Here is a 27,132-nt window from a genome sequence, read left to right as displayed (position 1 = left end):
TGGCTCAAACCATTACCAAAGCAATAGCACCTGCAATAGCACTACCACACAATGCATCAGGATGGATTAAAAAAAAAGATTTAAATACGTATATCTTTTTAAAAATAAACCTATTTAAAATTAAATTTGAAATTATGACAACTTATGTTAAATCCAAAACTTACTAAAATCTATTTAAAATCAATTAAATACAAATATTATATTTAAGCAGTACATGTTTGCTACCAAAGTTTTAAAGAAAGTCAAACCACTGAACTGCTGAAATGTCACTAGCTAAGCACCTGGAACCAGAGTTCACTACAGTGTTACACCAGCTTTTGACAGCCGTAGCCTCTTCTGCATGTGCAGAGAAAATATTTCTTCATTTCACTTTATTCAACTAGTTCAGCTCAATGACCAATTCATTCAAAGTTGAGAAAACAGTTGGGGAAAAAAAAAGCAGAAACGCTGGTTTTTCCTTTTCAAATCTATAAATAAAAATGAGATGCGCAACAAAAAAAAAGGGTACTACTGGCTCTAAAATCTTGAAGGACATGGTGACCAGAAAATCAGTTCAATTCATTAACTACAGATAGTATTTCCTTTGTTTAATAAATCAGTTTTATGTGCATTTTCTTCTTATGCAACCAGCACATTTAAGGTAGTTTTATTTAATAAAACCAATTTTTAATTAAATTCCAGTTTTTATCCATGTGGCTTGACACAAATCATGAGTAAAAAAATTTATCACTTAATAAATAATAAAAAATGTAAAAATTAAGAATCTGAAAAATGTATATTAAGCTTTATAATTACTTAAATAAATTTGTATTAATATAGTATAGCCTCCTGGGTAGCAGAAAGTAGTACCAAATTATATCAACCATTGAGAATCAACCTCTCTTTAGGAACATAAATAAAAAGATTAAAACTGATGATTTAAATCAATGTTTCCTGCTTTGTGATTTAAATCATGATTAAAAACAGTGATTTAAATTAATCTACCCTGTACTACACAGAAAATGCCAGGAAACTGCTGAAAATATCTGTAGCAAAGGAGACAGAAGAGAGCCTGGCTCTCCAAACCCTGGGGCCCCCAATGACCCATTTACACACACACACACACCCACCCACTCCATGTGAGGAAGGAGCTCCTGTAACTCCCAGATGGGCAGTAAGATGGGCCAGGCTTCTCAAAACTACCTTCTGGGACCCAGCACATGGCAGCAGCAAATCCCCACTCTGGGTTCAACACACACAGCAGAAGACCCACCCCAGTTTCAGGGATAGGGAATCAAGCCAAGCTTACCCCGATACAAGCTTCCATAGGTGCTGATTCCATGGGTTGGAGAACCCATGGAAAAAAAAAATAGTGGGTGTTCTGCACCCACCAGCCATAACTGATTGAAGGTGCCACCAAACAGCTGATTGGAGGCTGGAAAAGGAGCTTGGGGGAGGGCGGAGAGCAGTAAGTGGGCAGAAGCCTCAGGGAGGGGGCAGAGCAGGGGCAGGAAGAGGCTGAGCGAGGGTAGGGTCTCGGGGCGAAGCAGCAGTGGAGCACCCTCGGAGAAAAGAAAGTCTCAGCATCTAATGCATCCTGCCTTCCCCTGAATGCAGCCTTTTGCTGTCAGCTAGTGATGTTGTTAGTCCTGTAGCTCAAGCAGTAGCAGTCTGTGCTGCAGTGCTGAAGGCTCAGGGTTCAAATGCTAATGATGATTCATTCATGGATGGGGTAGATTGCTATACATATACATAATACAACATTTTTAGACTTTTTGTTTAAAATAAACGACTTTAGAAGTTGCATTTAAAAGGTTACATTAAGAGATTATTTTGGTTGCAATAAATAAATAAATAAAATAAAAACAAAAACATTCTGTCACAGCCAGGTTGTGGTCAGACAGACCTAGTAGCTGGAGCCAGAATCTGCAATCACAAGACAAGAATCAAGAGTTGGCTGAGTCTGGAGATTGGGAGGTCAGAAGTGAGACAAACTGGAGATCAGAACTATTAGGAACCAGAATCAGGCTGGGTCAGGATACCAGAGGATCAGAGACAGGAGACAACCAAAGATCTAGAACCACAAGTCAGGTGCCAGATCAAGCCAGTGAAGCAGGCAGTCCAGACCAGGGTAGACCAGTTTTTCAGGACAACTTCCTGTTCCAGAGCCTCACATTGGGGCCGGACTTGACGAGTCTCAGATAAGCTATTGCCAGCAGGCTGCCACATGGAAGATTGTTGGGTAGCTATTCCCATGCAACTTGTAGACCTGGGTTTGAAACCCATGGGTCATGACATGTGAAAGTTCATAAAACTGGCTTTTTGCAACCTCAACATTCTTTTAATGTAGGTGTGACAAGATGGCCGATCCTGCACTGTTCTTGGTGGAGGGGAGGGGCTAAGACGCCACCCCTTTCCCCTAGTCTTGGGCGCCGAGGGCCCCATTAGTGGCCCAGGAAGGTGGTAGAGGAGGGAAGTGCGGGAGGGGTCTGAGTTTGCTCCTCACTCTGAGCCCCAGCCCCTCTCAACCCCTGCGGGTTTCTTACCTTCTTCCCCCTGGGGTGGGGTTACCTTCGGTCCTTAGACACTGGGGGAGGGAGTCTCCCTGCCCTGCTGGGGCAGGGTCTCCCTTACTTTGGTTCTCTGGTCTTTCAAATCTCACAACACACCTCCAAGCTCCAGTCCTCTCTCCTTCCTCCTCCTCCCTGACTGCCTGGAGCAGGGGGTTTTATTAGGTTCCTGACCGGAATTGACTACAGGTGCTCCAATTAACCTGGAGCAACCCTTCCCTAGTCTACAGGGAACCACGCCTTAATTATATACTTTCCCTCTACCACTGCTCCCTGGCCCTCCTGTATCACAGGATATGGGTTTCTGGTGAGGTGGAGGGGGCAGATATGTCAACAGATTAGCAAATCTACTTTTCTACACCAGACTTGTCCCCAATTCCCTAACTGTGCAGTCCTGGATTTCAGTTGGTCTGACATTTCCTTGTGGATGTCCTGTTGACAATCTGAAGTGTAGGTCTATTCTGAAAAATGACCCCATCTAACTCTAAACTATTTCTCATATGTATTCAAAGTCATATCTGCTTATGTTAGTAAAAAAAAAAAAAAATACTACAGTTTTGATCTTAAAAAAAAACTGAACCAAACAGAACTAAAAGTGAGCTGCATTCTATGCCCTGTGAGTCAACATGATTGTTTATTAAGTACCAAAGTGACATTTGTGCAAATTCATTGATGGGAACAGGGAACTTGATAGATGGGGAAAAAAATCAACAGGGCCTAATTTGGCTTGCAGACCCTTCATTACTGGTGATGATGCATGTGACAGAAAAAAATCCCACTTGATTCAGACTCCAAGTTTGAGTTTACCGAGCTGACAATTCAGAAAATCGTCTCTTTCCACTTTACAACTGCTCTTACATAGACTAGCAATTAAAAAGTTCTCCCCAGGCAGCACAGAGAGAGGAGCAGCAACAATGTAGCAACTTGCAATATATCTACCTAACTTCAGAAGCCCAAGTTGCTATCATAAACGGTTAACTGTAGGTGTACTTCTGAGGATGTGGGGGGAGCGTAGATTGATTTAAATTACCAAGGTGAAAGCCTCAATTTAAATCATCGATTTTAGTCAACTTCTCCATCTGTACTTCCGTTATTTTTCTAAAGAAAGGAGCATTCTCATGAGTTGATTTAACCATTAAAACAAGTTGATTTGCAACTAAATAGAACCTTTTCACTAGATTTTGTACTTATTTTTGCTGCCAAGGACGGTATATTAACTATTTACATTTATTTAAGCAATTATTCACCTTAATATTTTCAGATTCTTATTTATTGTACACTTTTAGTATGTTAGAAAATGGTGAATGATATAGGGCTTATTTACTAGATAATTAGCTATTTGCTCATGATTTGTGTTAAGGTGTATTAGAATAGTAATTGGAATTTAAATAAGCATACAAAAGAGCTTATTTATTTTTATTCAAATGTTTTGAGATTATAAATATAGGCCTTAATATATTGTGTATTAAATTCAGATTTCATCTTAAACAGATTTTTAAAAAGAAAAACTTATAATTTAAATAACCCGATTCTTTGAATTTGGTTAAATTAAGTAAAAAAAATCCAATTTAAATAAAAAACACACTTTAATTCCCCCTTCCGCAGTACACGGATTCTTATCCACACTAGTGGAGGGAGAGGAAGGCAAATGGAACTTCGGAAGGAAAAGACTAGGAGAAAATGGAAGTAATCGAGGAAAAAATATTTTTTTAAAATTTGAAATAGAGGTTTAAAAAACCATAAATAAGTCAATTATAAAAATAAACGGAATGTGGGCCACATTTTCTCTCTCTCTTTCTCACACACACAACCCACCCCTGAATCAAGTTATGGATGAACTAATGTGAAATCTTATTTTATCACCATGACCCTCTTCCCCCCTCTCAGGTGTTGTGATACACCCATTTTTGCTTCTCATCTTAAATTAGGCCATGTCTACACTAGAGACCTTTCAGCAGCGCAGCTGTACCAATGCAGCTACACCACTGTAAGATCTCTCATGTAGCCACTCTATGCCAACGGGACAGCTGCTCCCACTGACATAACAGTTATCCACACCAGTGCGCCTGTTGGTGTAACTTATGTTGCTCAGGTGGTGGGGCGGGGGGGAAGGGTTCATACCCCTGGGTGACAAATTATACAGACAAAAAGTGCTGTCCACACCAGCGCTATGTCAGTGGGAGAAGCTCTCTGTTGGCATAGCTACCACTGCTCCTTGGGAATGATTAAATTATGCCAATGGGAGAGCTCTCTCCTGGTGACAAAGAGCTGCAGCTGCACCACTACAGCACTGTATGCATAGACAAGCCCTCAGCACAGAGATGTGTCTTACTTGTGTTTGTAGACTTCCTATGAAAATAAAGCACCAAATCTGCTAGGGACTTTGTGATGTGTAACAAGCTAGCAGTGTTCCATAATACACCCATCCTGTTAGCAAGGAATGAGTTGGCTAGAAGAGTGAGAAGTAGGTGGTGACTCACTGCGACAGGTGGATCCCTAGCTATCGCCTATGAGGGAGGGGGAAGGGAGGACTTGGAGAGCAAGATGGTGAGCCGAGGATGTGGAACATATTCATGCAGGGAGGAGAAGGCTTTGGCCAGGACAGTTTCCTGTATAATTGTTTGAAAACTGTTTTGTGAGAGACTTCATTAAACCTAGACCCAGAAAGGGTGAATTTATTTGAAACTAAGGGCTTGTCTACACTGGCAATTTACAGAGCTGCAACTTTCTTTCGCTGCCACGCCCCTCATTGAGGTGGGATTTTTAGAGCACTAGGAGAGCTCTCTCTCAGCACTCTGCCACGACCACACAAGGCACGTTCAAGCGCTGCCGCGGCAGCACTTTAGCATTGCCAGTGTAGACTAGCCCTAACTCTGTACTCATTAAACAAGACTGAGGAATGAGAATTGTTTGGAGTAGGCTTGGAAAGAAGTAGAGTAACTCCCCACTTAACGTCCTCTCGCTTAACATTGTTTTGATCTTACGTCCCTGCTCAATTACAGAACATGGACCATTTAAAGTTGTGCAATGCTTCGCTATAACATCATTTGGCTACCTGCTTTGTCCACAGCTGGCAGCCCCACTATCAGCTCCCCTACGGCCCCCCCACAGCTCCTCCCGCCCGCAGACCAGTGCCTTTCCCCTCCCCCCCCCTCCTGCCCACAGCAATCAGCTGGCTTGCAGTGTTCAGGAGGGAAGGGGGAGGAGCAAGGACTCGGCGCGCAGACTCCTCCTCCCTCCCCTGCCTCCCGAAGGCCGCAAACCAGCTGATTACCGCGGGCAGGAGGCAGGGGAGAGCCTGCATGTTGAGTCCTCGATCCTCCCCTCTCCCTCCTGAACGCTGCGAGCAAGCTGATTGACATGGGCAGGAGGTGGGGGAGGGAGAGGAAGGAGCGAGGACGCAGCATGCGGAGTAAAGGGGGAGGAGGGGGGAAGAAGAGGCAGGTTAAGGGCAGGGGCTTGGGGGAAGGGGTGGAGTGGGCGGGTGGAGGGTTGAGCCCCCCACCCCTGGTGCTTGCAGAGTAGGGGAAGCTACCGCTGCGCAACGTGCTTCTCCTTGCCTACAGCACCTTCAGCCTCCTTGCCTGCCTCATTGTCTGCAGTGCCAGTGGGCTGTGCTTGTGTGGGTTAAGGCAGGGGGACCTCCCAACTATAGTACTGTACTGTACGGCAAAAAAAACATTTCCCTGGAACCTAACATCTCCCCCCGCCCCATTTACATTCATTCTTATGGGGAAATTGGATTAGCTTAACATTGTTTCACTTAAAGTCGCATTTTTCAGGAACATAACTACAACGTTAAGTAAGGAGCTACTGTACCTACTTACAAAAATGTTACCATAACAATAATTCTTCAACTTTATTTTTTTTAAAGTGAATATCATAAAAGCTCTAGTCTTTATATATTTGTCTAAACAGTTAAAGATACAAAATACAATAATTTGATTTCTAATGCAAGAATTTTACTGTTGGACCTTTACAATGGGTCCTGAAAGCCAACTTGCAACTGGAAGTCCACCAAAGTTGGGTAACAGTCCTGTTTGAAGAGAACTACATGAACTAGGAACCTTTTAGTTCACACCCACAGCATCCACATGGGGGAGTTACAGCACAGCACTTTGATGCACACAGCTATTCACACCCCTGTTGTCCCAAAATGCAGGGTACTGTACACCTAGACTCTTTCCTTCCTGCTCTTTCAAATGTTTGTCATGTTGCCATCCACACAGTACAGAGAAGCAGGAGGAGAAAGCTCCTGCAGACAACGGGAGAGAGAGTACGAAAGGACCAGAGTAGGGGGAATGTGATAAGCAGTCCCGAGAGGGACTGTGGTAGTGTGGGGGCAGAGGGCATGGTAGTTGGCAAGGGAAGAAAGAGGTCGAGAAGGGTCTGAAATAACAGAGCACACTTCCCCGCAGAACATGGAAATGAAACTCAGGACTCACCCTGCTGCCAGCAAATATCCATGAAATCCATTAGCAAAGTATGTCTGATCCCCTTGTAGTGTCTGGCCCATATAGAGGATAACAGCCTACTAAACTCCATTCATTCAAATAGTGGACATCTGTACTATAGGTCTAGTTTCCAGACCTGCCAATGACTCATGTGGGTGTTAATATCTTGCACATGGTGGAATTGTGTGTGCCAGTTAGCTTTTTTTTTAAATCTAGGTATTTTCGTATATAAAAAACTACATTAAAAACATTAAGGTTGCAAAGTCCAACATGCAAAAATTTGCAAATGTAAATCAATCCTCTTGTGTGATGCAATATGGTATTTTTCCCCTTACAGGATTCCTGAATCATTCAGTGCACAAAATAGGTAAGTGCCCATGGAATTAATCAGGGATGTACAGTATCACCTCAGGCAAGGTATTCCCAGGAGATAAAGGAAAGTGTTATCACTGTATAAGGCACTGGTGAGACCTCATCTGGAATACCATTTGCAATTCTGGTCTCCTATGTTTAAGGAAGATTAATTCAAACTGGAACAAGTGCAGAGAAGGACTGCTAGATTGATTAGAGGATGGAGAACCTACTTAAAGAGGGGAGACTTAAGGAGCTTGTCTTGTTTAACCTAACAAAACAAAGGTTATGGCACAACAACAAATGGATAAACTGACCATCAACAAGTTTAGGCTTGAAATTAGACAAAACGTTTCTAACCAGCAGAGGAGTGAAGTTCTGGAACTCCCTTTCAAGCGGAGTAGTGGGGGCAAAAAAACTTAACTTGTTTCAAGACTGAGCTTCATAAGTTTATGGAGGTGACAGTATAGTGAGGTTGCCTACAATGGCATATGGCCCACTTGTGACTGCTATTAGCAAATATCTCCAACGGCTGGATATGGGACACCAGATGAGGAGGGCTAAATTACTACAAAGAATTATTTCCCAGCTGTCTGGCTGATGGGTCTCACCTTCATGCTAAGCGTCTAAATGATTGCCATATTTGGGCTCAGGAAGGAATTTTCTCCAGGTCAGATAGGCAGAGACCCTGGGGAGTTTTCACCTTCCTGTTGCTGACTGAACTAGAGCAGTGGTCACCAACCAGTCGATCACAATTGACTGGTCAATCCTAGAGAATCTCTCAGTCAATCACGATCTCTGGTGATGCAGTGTGGCTGCCGCTAAGGCAGACTCCTTGCCTACCCTGGCCCCATGCCACTCCCAGAAGCGGCCAGCACAGCCCCAGAGGCCTCCCTTCGTGTGCTGCTCCTGTCTGCAAGCACCGACCTCGCAGCTTCCATTGGCTGGGAGAGCTGCAGGGGGAGTGCTTGCAGAGAGGGGCAGCGCATGTGCCCCTCCGCCCCACCCCCAGGTGCACTTCTGGGAGCAGTGTGGGGCCAGGGTAGGGAGGGAGCCTGCCTTAGCCTCACTGTGCTTGCCGCCAACCGGGATCCGCTGGAGATAAGCACTGCCTGGCAGGAAATCACACCCCAACCCTCATCCCTGAGCTCCCTCCTGGAGCCAGAACCCAACGCCCCCTTCTGCTCCCTAACCCCCTGCCTCAGCCCTGGCCCCCTCCCAGAACCAACACCCTGTAGCCCCTCCTGCACCCCAATACTCTGCCCCAGCCTGGAGCCCCGTCCTGCACCCAAACTCCCTCCTAGAGCTTGTACCCCTCACCCCCCTCCTGCACCCCAACCCCAGGCTCAGCCCAGAGCCCCTCCCACACTGCAAACCCCTCCGCCCCAACCCAGAGCCCGCACCTCCTCCCAAACCCCTACCCCAGCCCAGTGAAAGTGAGTAAGGGTGGGGGAGAGCGAGCGATGGAGAGAGAGGGGGGGATGGAGTTAGTGGGGTTGGGCTTTGGCGAACAGGCAGGCCCAATCCTGGGTTGCCCTTAGATTCAAACGTGATCTTGGGCATTAAAACGTTGGAGACCACTGAACTAGAGTAAATGGTGAATTGTCTGTAACCTGGAGTCTTTAAATCAAGATTTGAGGACTTCAGTAACGCAACCAGTGGTTATGGGCCTTTTACAGGAGTGGATGGAGGAGGTTCTGTGGCCTGCAATGTGCAGGCGGTCAAACTAGATGATCACTATGGTCCCTTCTGGGCTTAAAGTCTATGAATTAATGAGACTTGGCTGCAGGACCCCAGCCATATTTGTTGCGAAATTGGAAAATGTGAAATGAAAGAGGCAAAGGACTGCAGCAAAAGAGGATGGTCTCATAATTAAGGCAATAGAAAGCCACCCTTAATAACTAGATTCTCTGTCTGCTACAGTTCCTACTGGAGACTGGGCAAGTCACTTAAGCCAAAATTTTCACAGGTGGCCAAATAGGTGCTGACTTGAAACATCTGAGGACTTATTTGCAAGAATGCTGAACACACACATCTCCAACTGCAGCTGATTGGAGCTGTGCTGTGAACATACAAAATGCTACAAAAACATTAAGTACAGTACTCTGAAATATCACACCCCAGGCATTTCAAGTTGGGGACCTGAAGTTGCTGGATAAGGCTCAAATTATGGAAAGTAATCACTCTTTGCCTCAGTCTCTTATCTGTCTTGTATGCTTGTTCTTCAATATATAATTGAATGTGTCATTCTATTATAGTTCCATTCCTTAAAAAGTTGCTTAATGTTCCAGGAGTTTGGCCTTACAGGGACAAGATCCCATGCTTTTCGACTCCAAATGTGAACAGGTTCTTAAAACTTCTAAGGATCCTCCCAAAAGGAAGATATCACTGAGACACACTGTCAAGTGTCGAGGCATTTTAAAAACAAGGCAATTAAAAACAGGCAGGTTTCAGGAAGTACAATTTCCTGTTTGCATGTCATAATGGTAGTGACAGATACGAGGTTCTTATCTTTCTGCAACAGCTACTTGATTTTACTTGTCCATATACATCACTCCAAAGAATATTTTTCATTCTATTGTGTTTCAAACAAATAGAGATGTTCAATCTGCTATTGAGGTATGATCTGTTTCTATGTGACATCATCACATTACACTTGAGAAGACTAATACTGCCATTTAATCTCATGGCTTCAGCCAATTTATAAACACTAAACCTTGGCTCAGTTTCAAAACTCCTTACTACCTGCCATATAAGTAATGATAAAATGTGTGGATTATCTTTTTTATCATATAATTTAGAACTACTCTACTATGATGCAAGGCTTTACATTTTCTACAAAAGGCAATTCTAAATAAATGATTTGTTATATGATTGAACTAGAACTTTTGTATTGTCTCTTTGGATTTTTTATAATACATCAGAATCCAGTCATTATTCCTCTTCTGACCCGTAAAAGCTATCCAGGGCCACAAGTAATGTGTGCTGAAGTGCAAACAATTTATTACAGCAATAAAGATTTTTATATTCTGGAGCTATTGTATATTTGCAAGGTAATTGTTATTTCTTCAAGTTAACACCTTACTCAAAGAAAGAGAATTTTAAGAATATTTTAATTTCCTTGAGATTTACTAAAAATTATTTTTAATACCTCTAATCAGAAAAAAACTAACTGTGCAGGTACAGTTTGAAACCATCTTTACTGGGCAAAATAATACATGTGATTTAAAACAAGCTGTCTTTGTGTTTACTTAAACAAGAGGATTACTGAGAGAGCACAAGGTGTTTAGAGAGGCAGTGACAATAAATACTCCTAAGGATACTTTCCTTGGAGATGCACCCCCTCAATAAAAGTAAAACACCTTCAGGGATATGAGGTTTTAGAAGGAATTCATTCAGGCTAACATAACCCTGGAACAATACATGGAAGTTGCTGAAAAACTAGTACTACCAGAGTCAACTAGAAGTTTCTCCCTGTTGTGGAGTCTCTCTCTTGGTCTGAAGGGTGTTTTGACAGAATTTTGCTTTCAGTGGAAATAACTGGCCTCCACCTACAAGGACAGGACTGCCAACTCACACTCCAGTGCATCTTGGAGAATATTTAAGCACATCATCCCAAATACTTGGCTTTCACAGGAGTTACTCATTTGTGCCTCATGACATCCTATCCTCTAGTGATGCATCCAGATCAGTGTATGCCTCTAACATGGTACCCAAAGAGAGATTTTCCTAGTAGCTTCACTGCCTTCTTTTAATTACCTTCTCTTGTTTTGTAGACCCATCTGGTGGGGACGGCATGGAGAACTAGGCCTATTATAACTCTTTTGAGAAGGATCTTATGTTCTGAGGCATATCTTAACCAAATTCTATTTCTCCTAGTCCTTTTGAGAGGAGGGGGAACAACATCTCCCATCTTTTTGAATATATTATACTGAAAGAACTGACTTCAGTACAGTGTACAGCTGAAAATATCAGAGGCTTGTCAGAACCTTCCATCAAGTACAGTATGTTCCAGTAACAACCCAGGTGTCAAAAACTATGGTAAATCCCATGGTTTAATATTCAGCCTTAAACATCCCTCAGCAAATGCTGAGAGGGAATTGGACTTTCACATATTCTGTCTGTGCACAAAGAAGAAATCCATCTTTTTGACATTCTTGAAGATTTTCTCTTGTATTTTTAAATGCCATATTTTAACATTTTTTTCTACACTGGATCTAGAAATTTAGCAGGGTGCCAAATTCCAAGTTTAACATCAGACAAATTATGGCTTCTTTCCCAGAAAGCAATGAATTTTTAAAAATTTACACTAAAGCATCTGAAGAATGCTCAATAAATTCAACAACAGACTACGCTTTGTGAAATAACCAATACACAGTTATAACAAACAGGCACTTCTATAGCAGTTTCTAACCAAGTACTTCAAAGCTCTTTATAAACATTGCTTAGGCCTCACAAGACCCCTATGATGTAGTACATTATACAATCCTGTTTTACAAAGGAAGAATCTGAGGAGACATGCTTGCAGCCACACAAGTCTGTGGCAGAGCCAGGAATAAATTCCAGCTCTCACCTAGTCCTGTCCATTAGCCACTAGGTAATAATGCATCTCTGCTTGGGAGAGAAAAGCATCATTCTCGACTAAAGTTTTCCACACAAGCAAGTTTTCCACACAAGCCTGATCCACTGAAGTCAGCTGGAGTCCTTCCATTAAACCTCAGTGAGCTTTGGAACAGGTTCTTACTCACTGTCCCTTTTAAGATGAAATGGGAAAAGGACTGGACTAATCTTCATATGGAACAAACTAGTATAATGGAGGTTATTAGTTAAACTAATAGAAATTATAGAAAGAATATTGTACTTGAAATAAAACCTATTTTCTGATGGCCTGAAGTTATCACTTTCTTCTCCATGCAGAAATTCATACTCATTGTATGAGGCTCTGGGAAAAGTATTCTATTCCTTACAGACATTAAGGAACCTGAGCCAACATAACAAACAGGAAATGGACCACCTCAGAATTAACATTTTGCATTGCTTCTTAAACTTCCAGCTTGATTATGTTATGTGGTACTCTAATGTATGTGCTTACCAATAACTCAATTAAAGTTACCAGTTCACTATATCAGAAACAGCACAAAGAAGAGATGTAAGTTAGTATTATGGAAAAAAAGAAAGTAAGCACCACAACAGCAAAAAATGAAAGAAAGCTTTGTGACTCAAAAAGCCAGCAACTGAATCTGATTCTTTGCTTTTCAAAATCCTTGTCTACAATATGCATTGCAGTGTTTGCTCCAGAACTCAGACACAGCAGCAAGAGAGCACGTTTAAAAAAACAACCCCAAAAAACACTTGTTAATCTCCTCTCCTCTCCCAGTACACGGAAGCTACAACCTAAGGCTGGTCTAGACTGGGGGCAGGGGAAGAATTCATCTGAGTTACACGTAGCTGAAGTCGATGTACTTAAATCTACTCACCGCGGTGTCTTCACTGCGGTGAGTTGACTGCTGACGCTCCCCCGTCGACTCCGCCTGCACCTCTTGGCCTGATGGAGTACAGGAGTCGACGGGAGAGCACTCAGGCGTCAATTTATCGCGTCTAGACTAGACGCGATAAATCGACCCCTGCTAGATTGATCACTGCCCACCGATCCAGTGGATAGTATAGACATACCCTAAGTTATTCTCATCTCTCTTTTCCATTATTACTACTTTTGTCTCTGTCTCCTAAATTTACTGCCATGCTACTACCTAGTCTCAACACAATGTCCAATCAACATTTCCTGTACTACCTTTTCTTTATTATAGCCATTGAACAAGCAACAGTCTTGCTGGCTATTTACATTTAATAGCATGTTATTTAATTTCTAAAATGGCATTTCACCAACAAAATGCTTAATAAAACAGTGTTTTTGCTAGTGAATTACTAATGTCAAATTCAAGTGAAATCCCTGATGAGAGAGTCAGGAGTTCCTAGGGTGCATCCTATTATCAGCAAAACTGGTGTTCATTAACTTCTGGCATCAGGAGAAGCAGGGGAGGGGATGTTTGCGTTTAATGGGTTTAATTGGCTTTCTATGGTGAAATTACCTAAGAAGGCTGAGACCACCACGTATATTCCAAAAAGATCCAATTAAACTGCAGTCTCAAAGAATTATGCAACAGGCTCCAATTAAACACATAATTTAATATGTATTTATATACATTTGTATTGCCCATATATAGATTGTATACATTTTTATATATAATCACACAGTTCTGGTTATCCCCCCTCCCTTCAGTCGTTGGACTGATGTGAACCTGTCTATTCATCTTTTATTACCCTCAGAGCTTGGAAGCAGACAGGAAGCCAGATGTATCAGCTTTTGCTGTTATAAACAACAACAACAACAAACGTGCCAACCTCTTCACAGGCTACCCTAAAGAAGAATTACTGGACAAATGCACCACGAAACTAATGATACATTCGTATTTTTATCCTATGAACAGACGACAAACTCCCTCACAGGATTTCCACAACTTCACCATCCATTCATTCAACTCTCTCTAGAATTCTCCCACGTTAGCAACAACTTCCCCAACACCACAGTCAGCTTCAGCTATATACAAGAAACCCACGCATCATCACGCCTATCTTCACAGACCCAATCACCATGCCAAACCAACCAAGAAATCTCTTATCTAAAGCCAAGCACGGAGATTCCACAGAATATGCTAAGGAGAAAGTCTAGGATACACACCTTAACGCACTTAAAATCACCTTGGTCAAACAAGGACACTCCACCAGAGAAGTAGATTGCATCATAGAACGGGCCACCCAAATACCCCAAGTGAACCTACTTCATTACAGAAACTGCCAACTGTCACCTACCACCCCATACAGAAACCCATATGGGGTATCAAACAATTACAACCCATACTTAATAGTGATCACATCCTGAAAGAAATCTTTCCTGAACCCCTCTTCTGACTTTCAACTAACCCCCCCCAACCTTACCCAACTCATCATCAGAAGCAAGGTCCCCCCCAACTCAGGAACACCAACTCAAAGAGGCACCAGACCCTGCTAGAACAGATGCAAAATCTGTAGACATATCTCCATCAATATGATGATCAACACTGCCCACATACACCTTTCAATAAATATGGGTCCCACATATGCCTACCACAACATGTGGTGTACCTCATCCAGTGCACTAAATGCCCCAATAATAACTATGTGGGTGAAATGAGAATCATTATGCTCTCAAATGAACACTCAGAAAAACGATAAAAGACAAAAAATACCATATCACCTGTGGATGTACACTTTTCACAAAGTGATCACTCCATATCTGACCTTTCAGTCTTCATACTCAAACCTGAACAACACCTTCAAAAAAGACTATCCAGGGAGCTTAAATTCATTACTCTGCTGGACACTAAAAATCATGAACTGAACAGAGACACTGGATTTATGGCTTTTTACAACATTTGTAACCCACTGACCCCCTCTTTTTGTCCTATGACTGCAGAGGTGTGAACAGGCCGCTCTACCTTGAATGGTCCCCTAAAATAAGTGCTAACTTAACACTGTTCCACCCTGCATTTTGCTGGGATGCTGCAAGTACCTTTCCCAGACCTGAAGAAGAGCTCTGTGACTCCAGAGCGTGTCTCTCTCACCAACAGAAGTTGGTCCAATAACAAAGATCACCTCATCCACCTTATCTCTGCAATACCTGTATTCAGAAAATACAACTTTAAAACAACCGAAATGTAAAGCAGCATATTCACAGCATTTTTAAGTGTGCAGTTACAAAAGATAAAATGTCATATGCATTAATAAATATTAAAAAACAGCAGTGGTCATCTCTACCACTCTTCACCAGACTGCAAAAAACACTTCTCAAACAGTTCTTCCATAGGTGGTGGGTATAATAGGTCAGGGGAGGCTCAGCCTCCCCAGCGCTGCTGCTGCTGCCGGATGCCCAGTTGAGGATTTTGGCAGCTTGCACCAGGGAAATTTTTGATTATTATGCCCCATCCAGGTTCCGGAGCAGCTGAAGAGACAGTACGTGCTACTCAACTTCCCGGGTTCATCAGTAGTCTCCCTGATGAACCCGGGAAGTTGAGTAGCAGATACCGCCTCCTCAGCCACCCTAGAACCTGCATGGCACATATAAAAGCATATGAAAGCTCAGGTTCTTCGGGAAGAGACAGGAGCTTTTCCCGAGTGGCAGCTTGGGGTCTCAGGAGGAGAGGTGCAGCGCGGCTGCGGAGGCACGGCATGGCTGGGGCGGCTCCAGCCAGTCCATGGTCCTCCAGCGATGGGTGTGGGGAGGGGTGCCTTGGGCAGAAGGGGTGGAGCCAGGGGTCTAGCCTCCATGAAGTGGGGCTCCACCAGCCACTCACAAGTTCTTCCATACTTTCCCTAGATGAAGACTCAAAAAGAACATGCTTTTTTTGTTGTTGATTTGTGGTGGGTGGAAGAACAAAAAAACGGGATCAGAGGAAGGAACATACACTAGTGTACATGGCTTCACTTTCAATAACATGACATACTTTTGCATTGTACTTCTCTCCAATCCATTCAGACCGTCACCTACCCGAATCACTCCACCTTGTCCAGTTCACACCATTGCAGCCTGAATCGGTTTCTGAACTTGGATCTCAAACTCAGTGGGATGCAGCAATCAGCTCAATATAACCATCCACATGGAACTGTAAAAAAGACCAGACTTATTTTAATGAGTACATAATTTTTTTTTCGGTCACTAATAGTGCCTAATGAAAATGCAATCAAACTGAAATCAAAAATATTAAGACTGACAAGTAACCATAGGAAATAAGGCAGTGTAGTATCTAAGGGCTTGTCTGCAGTGCAACGTTGTTTATAAAACATTTGTCTTTCATGGGTACTTAAAAAAAATCCCCCCTCGGGGAAGACAGAAGTTTTGCCAACGCAAGTGGCAGTGAGAACACGGCCTTGTTGGCAGGAGCGCTCTCCCGCCGACAAAGCTACTGCCGCTCGTGGGGCTGGAAGTATTTTGTCGACAAAAGTGCCGACAAAATACCGATTGAGAGTGTTCACACGCGCTGACTTTTAGTTACACAGCTGTGTTGACACAACCGTGTTGCTAAAAGCTGCATAGTGTAGACAAGCCCAAATTCTAAACCAATAATTTTTGCTGACTGTTGAATATTAATGTGACCCAGCTATTGCTGAAGGGCAAACATGAGCGGAATGCAAAAACAGAACAGAAACAATAAGAGTGATTAATTTTTTTTTATTCTCATGCACCAACCAAAGTATTTGGGTTGCAGAGAAGTGTTTGAATTCAAATATAACAAAAACCCATATACACAAAATAGCATGAGAAAACATATTTTGGTTTCTAGAACACAGTTAATAGGTAAACAAACAAAATAATTGAAAAACAACATTTCCAAACATTAAATCTTGAACCTAAACCAGATGACAGTATCCATTTAAGGATGCAATCTCTGAGAGCATCGGAGGCATATTACAAGACAGAGAACCTGTATGCTGAAAGCATTGTGGTGTGATGGTTCTCCATTGGCCCCTCCTAGCAACAGATTAGGATCAAGAGGCCACAATTATTTGGCAGACCTGTCGGCTGCCCTTCATTTTAGTTTAAAGTAAAGTTTTCCGGGAATGTCTGTGGTCATTTATAGGAGGGGATGGAGTTGCTCTTGAATGGTTTGATCCATTTCTATCTGGAAGTTCTGTTCTGCACAGAGAACTCTCTTGTGGAGAGCTGCTGCATATTATGTATGTTGAGAAAAATCATTTCTATTATATGGTCCTGGCTAGTATACTGGAACAGTAGCAGCTATAACTCCAAGACAGAACATACCCATCACCTTATCTTCATGACATTTATTGAGACCAACTCAAATAACTTTAGAAAAATATAGCAAGGAACAGGAGGAGGAGGAGGTGGTGGTAGTGGTAGAGTTACTGACACATGGTTTTATCATCCCTTTTCAGAACAGGAGGTTACTCACCTGTGCAGTAACGGACATTCTTCGAGATGAGTGTCCCTGTGGGTGCTCCACTCCAGGTGCTCATGCGCCCCTGTGCCTTCGCTTGGAGATTTGTACAGCAGTACCTGCATGGGCCTCATGCGCTGCTGGTGCCTTAACTATGCGTGTGCGGCCCTGACTCCTCAGTTCCTTCTCTACTTCGGAGTGGTCTCCATTGTAGAGAGGAGGAGGATGAGTAGTGGAACACCCAGAGGGATACTGCACAACAGAGTAACCTCCTCTTCATCGAGATGTCCCTGTGGGTGCTCCACTCCAGGTGACTGAAAAGCAGTATCTCTACGATGGTAGGGACTTCAGATCTGGTAAGAGTCATAGACAACACAGCTCAGACCATTCAAGTGTCAGTCAAGGATCCCTGAGTAAGGCCATAGTGTTTAGCAAAGGTGTGCTCCGAAGCCCAGGTAGCAGCCTTGCAGATGTCTATGAGGGGAATGTTACGCCAGAATGCAACAGACATTGACACAAATCTGGTAGAGTGTGTCTTAACAGAAGTTGGAAGATGTATCTTCTTTAGTTAGTAGCATAAGCGGATACAGTCTGATATCCGGCTGAATATTCTCTGGCTGGCTATCGATTGAGATAAAAAAAGTTTAAGGGAAGCCCTGAATGGCCTAGTCCTATCCAAATAAAAAGACAATGCTCTGTGAACATCAAGTGTGTGCACTGCTGCTTCAAAAGTGCTTGCATGCAGTTTAGGAAAGAAGGTTGGTAGATGGATAGGTTCATTAAGGTGGAAAGACCAATGCACCTTCAGGAGAAATCTGGGATGTGTTCGGAGCGTGACTTTATCCTTAAAAAAAAAAAAAAAAAAAAAAATAGTGTGTGGTGGGATCAGCCATGAGAGCTCCAAGTTCTCCTATGTGTCTGGTGGATGTAATTGCCACTAAGAACGCACCTTACATAGATAGGTGTAGTAGAGAGCAGGATGCTAGCAGTTCAAATGGCTTTTGAGTCAAACATGTGAGGACCAAGTTTAAGTCCCATGGTTGAGTGCATGGTCAGATGTCTGGGTACAGGGTCTGGATGCCTTTGAGGAATCTTTTTGTGATACGGTGGGCAAAGATAGTGGTGTCACCGATCTTCTGGTGAAATGCTGCAATTGCTGCCATGTACCTCATGGAGCTGAAGGAAAGCCCAGATTGTTTGAGCTTCAGAAGGTAGTCCAGTATGATTGGAAGAGATGCAGAAGTAGGGGTGATTTGCCTGGCAGAACACCACGCCATGAACCTAGACCATTTATGGATATAGGTGGTGCATGTAGATTGTACCCTGCTGTGTAATAGTACAGTTTGCACCTGCGCAGTGCAGTCTAGTTCTTCATTGGAGAACCACTGAGGAGTCCTGCCTTGAGGTGGAGTATTCCTATGTTTGGTGGTGTAGATGGCCCCTGCATTGGGACAATAAGTTTGGGGGGCGGGGGGGAAGAGGAAGATTGGTGGACAAGTGGACATCCGTGTTAGAAGTGGGCACCACGACTGTCTGGGCCATGTAGGGGCTATCAGTATGATCCTGGCCCTCTCTGTTTGCATCTTTAATACTATTTTGTGTAGGAGTGGTATCGGTGGGAATGAGTATAGCAGGCTGCTCCATTTGTGGTCAAGCAGGAAGGATCAGCTGAGCTCGTCCACTGTGGTGCACCACAGGCAGGTAACAAGGCGGAGATATCGATATTGTGTTGGAGGCACCAATTCCAAAGTTTCATAGCCTCGGTGCAAAGTGAATGGGATCAAGCTCTCCCTTGCCTGTTTATATAAAACTTACAAGCAATGTCAGTCACGATCCTGATCTTTTGGTTCTTGATAAGCGGGAGAAAGTGGAGGCAGGCGTTGTGGACCGATTGGAGCTCTAGAAGATTTATATGTAGTGAGGTCTCTGTAGGGGATCATAGCCTTGAGTGGTATGGTGTCCCAGCTGTGCCCCCCAACCAATGAGAGATGTGTCTGTAGTAATTATAATTGAAAGGGATTCGTGTAAAAATGGAACCTCAAAGCAGAGGTTGTGTGGGTCGAATCCACCATATAAGTGAGTCCTTGATCTTGGTAGGCATGATGAGAAGTTTGTTTAGTCTGTGTACATTTGGTTTGCAGACTGCAGCTAGCCCAACTTTTAGGCACCACAAGTACAGGTGTGCGTTCTTGATCACAAAAGTGCATGCGGCCACGTGGCCTAGAAATAGTAGGCAATCATGAGCCGTGACCTGTGGGCTGTTCCACAGTTTGGCGACCAGATTCTTTATGGTGATGATGCCAGTTGTGGAGTCGAGGTGTGCACCTATGAACTCCAGACGTTGAGTAGGGATTAATGTGGATTTGTTTGCATGCCAAGGCCCTAGAAGCAGTTGATGGTCATCTGTGTAGATCACATGGCTTCCTCACAAGTTTGCGATTTGAGGAGCCAATAGTCCAGGTAAGGGAAGATTATTATGCCTTTTCTCCTGAGGTGTGTGGTAACCACCGCGATCATCTTGAAGACGACGCAGGGTGCTGTTGAGAGGCCAAAGGGTAGAACCCTGTATTGGTAGTGGTTTGTTCCCAGAAAATATCTGTGGGCAGGGTGTATAGTTACGTGAAAATAAGCATTCCGCAGTCGAGGGCTGAAAACCAATCTCCCTGCTCCAGCACGGGAATAATGGTCATTAGGGTAACCATTTTAAATTTTTGCTTTTGATGAACTTATTGAATTGCCTGAGGTCAAGAAGGGGTCACCATCCTCCACTTTTCTTTTCCATCAAAAAAACAGTGGGAGTAAAAACCCTTTCCCCTGTGCTGATCGGGTACCTTCTCCACTGCTCCTAGTTGCAGATGATGTTGTACCTCTTGGTGGAGCAACTGGTCGTGAGAGGAGTCCCTAAAGAGGGACAGGATGAGGAGGTGGGCGGTGGGGGGTTACGGACAGGAAGGGGATAGGATAGCCCAATCTGATAACCTCTAGGGCCCATCTGTACGTAGTGATGGCTTGCCAGTTGTCGTAAAATAGGAGCAAATGGTGACCAAAGGGTTGAGTAATTAGTGTGAACGCTGGAGTGGATGGGGAGGTCTCCTATGTGCTCGACCAAGGCTTCAAATCTACTTGTTAGGTGGAGGAGGTCGGGATGCTGCTGATGGTGGGGGACGTCATCATTGAGGCCTAAGTCTCTGGCGTTGATGCTGTTACTGATCATATGACCATTATTATTGTTGTTGTGTGTATGCTGGGTATTGTGGGCGTTGGTAAGACTGATACACCAGCCTCTAGAAGGAGACAATATAGGTATGAATGACAAGAGATCTCAGCATAGCCCTGGAATCCTTCATGGTGTGCAGCACCTTGTTGGTTTTTGCTGCAAATAATTTCTCACCATTGAAGGGGAGATCCTCCACTGTGTTCTGTATCTCACTGAGAAAGAGTTGAACCATGAAGCTCGACAACATCTGTCACGGTGGACCTGGCTGCAATGTCTATAGCATCAAGGTCAGCCTAGAGTGCCAGGCAGGAAATTATTTGTCCTTCAGAGACCACTGCCTTAAATTGCTGTCTCTTCTGGATATCGTTAATAAATTCCACTAATTTCCTGTAGTTTCTATGGTCATATTTGGCTAGGAGGGTGGCATAGTTTGCCACCCTGAATTGCAGCGTGGAGGATGCAAATAAGTCCATTCTTTTATTGTCCCTGTCAGGAGTAGACCGTAAATGCTGCTGCTTGTTTCTTTGGTTTGTTGCTTCCACTACCAGCGAGTTTGGTGCTGGATGTGTGAAAAGAAACTGAGTCCTTGGAAGGGACATGGTATTTCTGATCTGCTCTCTTGCAGGTCGGGGGTATAGTGGCTGGGGTTTGCCAGATATTCTTGACCAGGTCTATGATAGCGCCATTGATCAGAAGGAGCAATCTTGGAGGAGGCCATAGGATGCAAGATGTCTGTCAGTTCATCATGGAGGAGGTGACAGACTCTCCGTGATCTTGAGCACGCTAGTCACCCTTTTAAATAGGTTTTGAAAGTGGGTGAAATCGTCTGCCATTGCTAGCGGTGGCGGCATAATAACCTCACCAGGTGAAGATGATGAGTTTTGTAAATTTGAGAGGTACCAGGTGGCACCTCTTTGTGTGCACCACTTCAGGTTCCTCCTGTACAATAAATCCTCGCTAACTTTGTAGTTATGTTCCTGAAAAATGTTACTTTAAGCAAAACTATGTTAAGCTAATCCAATTTCCCCATAAGAATCAATGTAAATCAAGGGGGGGGGTGAGGGTTCCAGGGAATTTTTTTTCACCAGACAAAAGACATTTTATATTCACACACACAGTACAAGTTTTAAACAAACAAGTTAATACTGTACACAGCAATGATGACTGTGAAGCTTGGTTGAGGTGGTGGAGTCAGAGGGTGGGATATTTCCCAGGGAATGCCTTCCTGCTAAATGACGAACTAGCACTCAGCTGAGCCCTCAAGGGTTAACACATTGTTAATGTAGTCTCACACTCTACAAGACAGCACAAATGGTGGGAGGAGACCCAATAGATGCATGGCAGTGGCTGCAAACATTCCCTGCGGAAACTGAACATGATGATAAACCCACGCTGTCCCACTGGAGCACACCACTCCCTCCATTTTCCAAAGTGCTGTGGAGTGGATGTGTGTGTGAGAGACAGACACACAACATGTGTGTGTGTGTGTGTGTGTGTGTGTGTGTGTGTGCGCACGCATGAGAGACAGACACACACCCCGTGTGTATGAGAAACGTACATTGCCCCTTTAAGTACACTGTCCCCACTCTTAAATACATTGCCTTTTTAAGTAGATCAGCAAGTTGAAACAGCAGCTGCTGCCAGCAAGCTTCCTCTGTCCTGAGCCCTGTCATGTTCCCCCTGACATCAGCATCCCTCTTTCCTCCCACCCCTGCACAGCAAGCAGGAGGCTCAAAAGCAGAGGGCAGGAGCAGCACATAGCAGTGGGGGCGGGGGGAGGGGCACCTCAACTGCCTGGCAATTGATAGCCTGCTGAGCGGCTGCCGCACAGGGAACTTAGCCCTGCCAGCCCACCCTCGTTCTAAGCCCTAACCAGCTAACTCCAATGGGCTGCTCTTCCTGAAAGCAGTGGACAAAGCAGGCAGCTGCCAAACAACAGTATAAGGGAGTACTGCGCAACTTTAAACGAGCATGTTCTCTAATAGATCAGCAACATAACGAAACAACGATAAACAGGACGACGTTAAGTGAGGAGTTACTGTACGTCCATCACAAAGGTGTGTGAGGGTTGAGGAGGAGATTTGGTGTCACCTCTATGTGGGGCTGTGTTGACTGGTGTGATATCTCCTGTAGGACCCACATGGGTTCCAATAATGCCATTGTCCGGGGAAGGGCATGGGTGGTCTCATCCAGTGGTGCTCATACCAGGATGGTAAGTCTCCGGCGTATGAGGACCTTGATCTTATTGGTCCAGCATTAGTAGGTGTGTTGAGTGGGGAGGAGTAGTGTGGTGAGAAAAAAAAAAAACCCTCCACTTAGTCATCACTAGAAAAGTGAGAGGGGATAATTGTCAGTACAGTGCCAATGGTCTCGGTGAGACATCAGAACCCAGTCAAGGAGATTCAGGGGTTGGTGAAACAAACAAATCCAGTTGGTGATGAAACTGTGGTGCCGATGTAGATGGCGCCGATGGGTACTGCACCGAGTGCAGCAACGGTACTGCAGGGCCAGTTGGTGCCAACTGGCGTGGCAAGGTGTGCGTCATCAGAGGTGGTTGAAGAGTCGGTGCAAAGGATGTAATAGTGGTTGTGTGCAGCACAGACAAGTGTGCCTGAGGCAGCATCGAGTCCTTTGCGCTGCTAGGAGGTGCCATGGTAGAAGAGGCAGGCAACTTCAAGCCACTGGCCTTGACACCAGAGCAGTGTTTATCAGTAGCAGCTGGAGTGTGGATGGCGCCGGATGTACCCGGAGCATCGTATGTGCTGAGGTGTGGTGCGGTCAGCATGGACGAGACAGACCTGCTCAGAGACCATTTGGAGGAAGTCTGGTTCCTGTGAGGTGACTAAAACTGGCCTCTGTTTTTTGCCAATTTTTTGTCCTTAGTGGACTTAGGAGGTCTCTATCATGAGGAGGACTCATGTCCTGGATCAGAAGCGGGTCTGAGGGACTTTTCAATCAGAATTAATGTAAGCCTCAGGTCTCTGTCCTTTCGTGCCCTGGCTTCAGCTTGCTACAATGGGCATATTTTGTGGGGACGTGGGATTCCCCCAAACAGCAGACGCTTTGAGAATGGCCATCAGAAATGGGGATGGCCTCTCTGCATGTAGTCATCTCAAAGTCTGGGGAGGCAGGCATAATCTAAAGTCCCTAACTAACCAGGAGGGGGAAAAAATTGGAGGAAGGGGGGGGGGGGAGAGAGAGAGAGAACGAAGGGTAGAAGGAAATAAAATTTATCTGACTAAAATACTATGCTAACTATACTAACAAAACTATCCAAAAGTGAAAAAATTTTGAGCGGGACCACTGAGCTCCGTGTCAGGCCGAGGACAGTAGAGAAGGACCTGAGGAGTCAGGACCGCGCACATGCTGTTAAGGCACCAGCAGCGCATGAGGCAGGCAGCGTGCGTGCGCGGCCCGCACGGGTACTGCTGCACAAATCTCCGAGCGAAGGCACAGGGACGCACCAGCACCTGGAGTGGAGCACCCGCAGGGACAGTTCTCGTAGAAGAGCAAGCAGTCTATTTAGGGGGAAAAGAATCCTTGATTCAAATGACAACAAGATTCTTCATGAAGTACTCCTGGGGGAATTCTGCACCAACAAATTAAAAAGACTGCACATAGTATTTTAAAATTCTGCAAAATTCTGGATATTTGTCAAAATAGCACTATATAACCATGCCAGTTTCATTTATTTTGGTAATTTATTTCAAACTACCTGTCAGCAAGTATGTCTGTAACAGTACAGACATACAAAATTTCCCCCAGGAGTATAGAGTTAAAGAAACCCCTATGACAGCCTAGTTTTTCTGCCCACCCCGCCCCCCGAGCCCAGCCAGGGAGTTAGACACTTTGGGGGGCAGGGGCAGACTATATATGGTTATATACAGATGCAAAAGGGGATAATCCTTTCCTAATAGTTACTAAGATGCTATAGCAAGGAGTACCCATCTATTAAAGGCAGCATCAGATGATGGTTGGATATCCAGCTTTTAGAATTTTGAAGGTGGTTCGAATAGATGACCAGGTGGCTGCTTGACATACAATCTTTCTGCCCATGAAGCTGCCACAGTTTTGAGGGAGTAAGCTCTGATGCCGGAAGATGGAGTCAGACTTTTGGCCTTGTATGCTTTTGAGATGCACAGAGCTAGAACTGGATAAGAAATAAAAATGTACAAGTACCCAGTGTTGGAATATACCCAAATTCCATGCCATAACGTCTCACCATACACAGTATGCCAGCTACTCAGAAATATCTCATTCAGTTTAGAGCTTCTTTTAAAACCATTCCCCCCCACCCTCCCTTCTCACTGAAAGCTGAGAAAGTATTCTGCACCTTTACCTGGACATTGCTATTAGCTGTTTTAAGATGTTTTTATCACAGCAGACAAGCTTGGGTTATGCACTCCCTTGCTGCTTCAAAGAAAGTATTCATATTAAATTTTCTTTGTCCCTCAATATAGATTCCAGTCCCAGATAATTAAAAGTTTCTTCACATTAGTTGAGTGCAGTGATTCACATAAATCATGTGAAGACCTACTTTCCTCAAGGCAATTAGATAAAGAATTCATCAACTCCAATGAATCCCAACTAGATTCATTCTCATAGGACTTAGTTTTAAAAGAAAATAAAAGACAAAAAATAATTGTGATACAGTATCCAATACCATCCAAAATGTTTTGAGATTTTCTTTGCTTTAGGTGTCAAGGAATTTTGTTTCCCCTCCAGCATCCCAAACAGGGAGACTGCCTCCTTTCTGAGAATCACTTTGTTCCCTTTACACTACAGCACAACTGACTAATCAGAACCAAAATGGTGTGTTTAATAAAAGCAGGGAGCAGGACATGAAAATACCAAAATGTTTGCTAACTTGAACATTTATTTTTCCTGAAACGGGCCTGGACCACCAACCCTAGACAAATGGCAATAAGAGGTAACGCTATTTCTTGACATCTGAGAACAAAAGAGTTTGATAGTCACTCTCCCTAAGGTAATTTGGAAAATATAATAGTGGGATTCCAATGCAAGAGTCAACTCCCAAACTTACCTTGGTGAATTGACTGCAATTTAAAAAAAAGCTACAATGACTGAGGGGAAATAATGAAGCTACTTTAAGTGGTTCTAAAACAGTGTTTCTCACATGCAGCCACCAAGGACTTTTCGTGCAGCTACAGCCTTCTGGGCACTGATTTGGGGGAGGGAGGGGAGACGGGAGCAGCAGCCCCTCCCCTGGGGCCATCAGCAGAGGTTGGGTCCTGCCTCTCTCTGGCACCACAAATGTGGGAGAAGCAGGCAGCCAGTGGAGTTCCCCAGCTTCCTGGGGGCAGTGGGGCTTGGGCTTCCAGCTTCTGCCCTGGCGTGGCAGATGGTGGGCTCCATACCCTGGCAGTGAGGCCACAGGCTCTGGCCCTGGTTCCCAGCTGCACAGCAGAGGGTGCCAACCCTGCAATCACCCCTTCACCCACATCACTCCTGGTCCCCACTGCATCCTCCAGCCCCCAGGCTCCAGCCTCAGGCTCACCACCATCCCATCACCCCTACACTCCCTCCCACCCCCCCCAATCCACCTACCTCACTGCATCTGGCCCCTACTGCCTCGCTCGCCCCCCCCATCCATCCCACAGGCACCCACTGCCTCACTCAGCCCCCCATCACCGCTGACCCCTGCTGCCTCCCTACCCACTTCCCCATCCAGGTCTTAATTTCTTCCCTCTGCTTGCCAGGGCTAAGTAAGTCTGTTGTGAAAAGTGTCATGTGTATGTTTGTTAATACTACTTTTTACTGCCTCCCAGCTAACTAGCAAGTCTGCTGTTATGAAAAGTTATATTAACAAACATACAAATATCACTTTTCACAGACTTGCTAGTTAGTAAGTCTTTTAAAAACCAACCAAAAAGGCAAAAGAAACAACAAAAAAAGACAAGAATATGCAAAGCACCTTATTTGTTTCTATTCTGTTTAGGTCCAGTAAAGAGTAGAGACAACTGTACGTTATTTTTAAGAATATAAACAACGGCCATACTGGGTCAGACCAAAGGTCCATCAAACCAGTGTCCTCTCCTTTGACAGTGGCCAATGCCAGGTGCCCCAGAGAGAATGAACAGAAAAGGTAATCAAGTGAGCCATCCCAGCTTCTGGCAAACAGAGGGTGGGGACACCATCCCTGCCCATCCGGGCTAATAGCCATTGATGGACCTATCCTCCATGAATTAATTTAGTTCTTTTTTGAACCCTGTTATAATCTTGGCCTTCACAACATCCTCTGGCAAAGAGCTCCACGGATGGACTGAGCGTTGCGTGAAAAAAATACTTCCTTTTGTTTGTTTTAAACCTGATGCCTTTTAATTTCATTTGGTGACCCCTAGGTTCTTGTGTTACGAGAAGGAGGAGTAAACAACACTTCCTTATTTACTTTCTCCACACCAGTCATGATTTTAAGGATCTCAATCATATCCCCCCTTAATCGTTTCTTTTCCAAGCTGAGAAGTCCCAGTCCTACTAATCTAAACCTACTTCAGCATAAGAAAGCCTAATCATTTTTGTTGCCCTTTTCTGAACCTTTTCAAATTCCA

At 44.2% G+C, this 27,132-nt stretch overlaps 1 protein-coding gene across 6 annotated transcripts in view; it reads right to left on the bottom strand.

Moving 5' to 3' along the window:
- ERBIN (erbb2 interacting protein) overlaps positions 1–27,132 on the bottom strand; it is a 244,021-nt gene that overhangs the window by 180,211 nt on the left and 36,678 nt on the right. For all 6 annotated transcript variants that reach the window (XM_034773471.1, XM_034773472.1, XM_034773470.1 and 3 more), the window contains one exon: positions 15,939–16,053. The gene's annotated coding sequence lies outside the window, so the exon portion shown is untranslated. The remainder of the gene's footprint in view (positions 1–15,938; positions 16,054–27,132) is intronic.

The sequence above is a fragment of the Trachemys scripta genome, chromosome 6 (assembly GCF_013100865.1).
Source record: "Trachemys scripta elegans isolate TJP31775 chromosome 6, CAS_Tse_1.0, whole genome shotgun sequence".
Taxonomy (NCBI): Eukaryota; Metazoa; Chordata; order Testudines; family Emydidae; genus Trachemys; species Trachemys scripta.
Note: the sequence above shows the minus strand (reverse complement) of the source record. Positions and strands in the feature narration are given on the sequence as shown.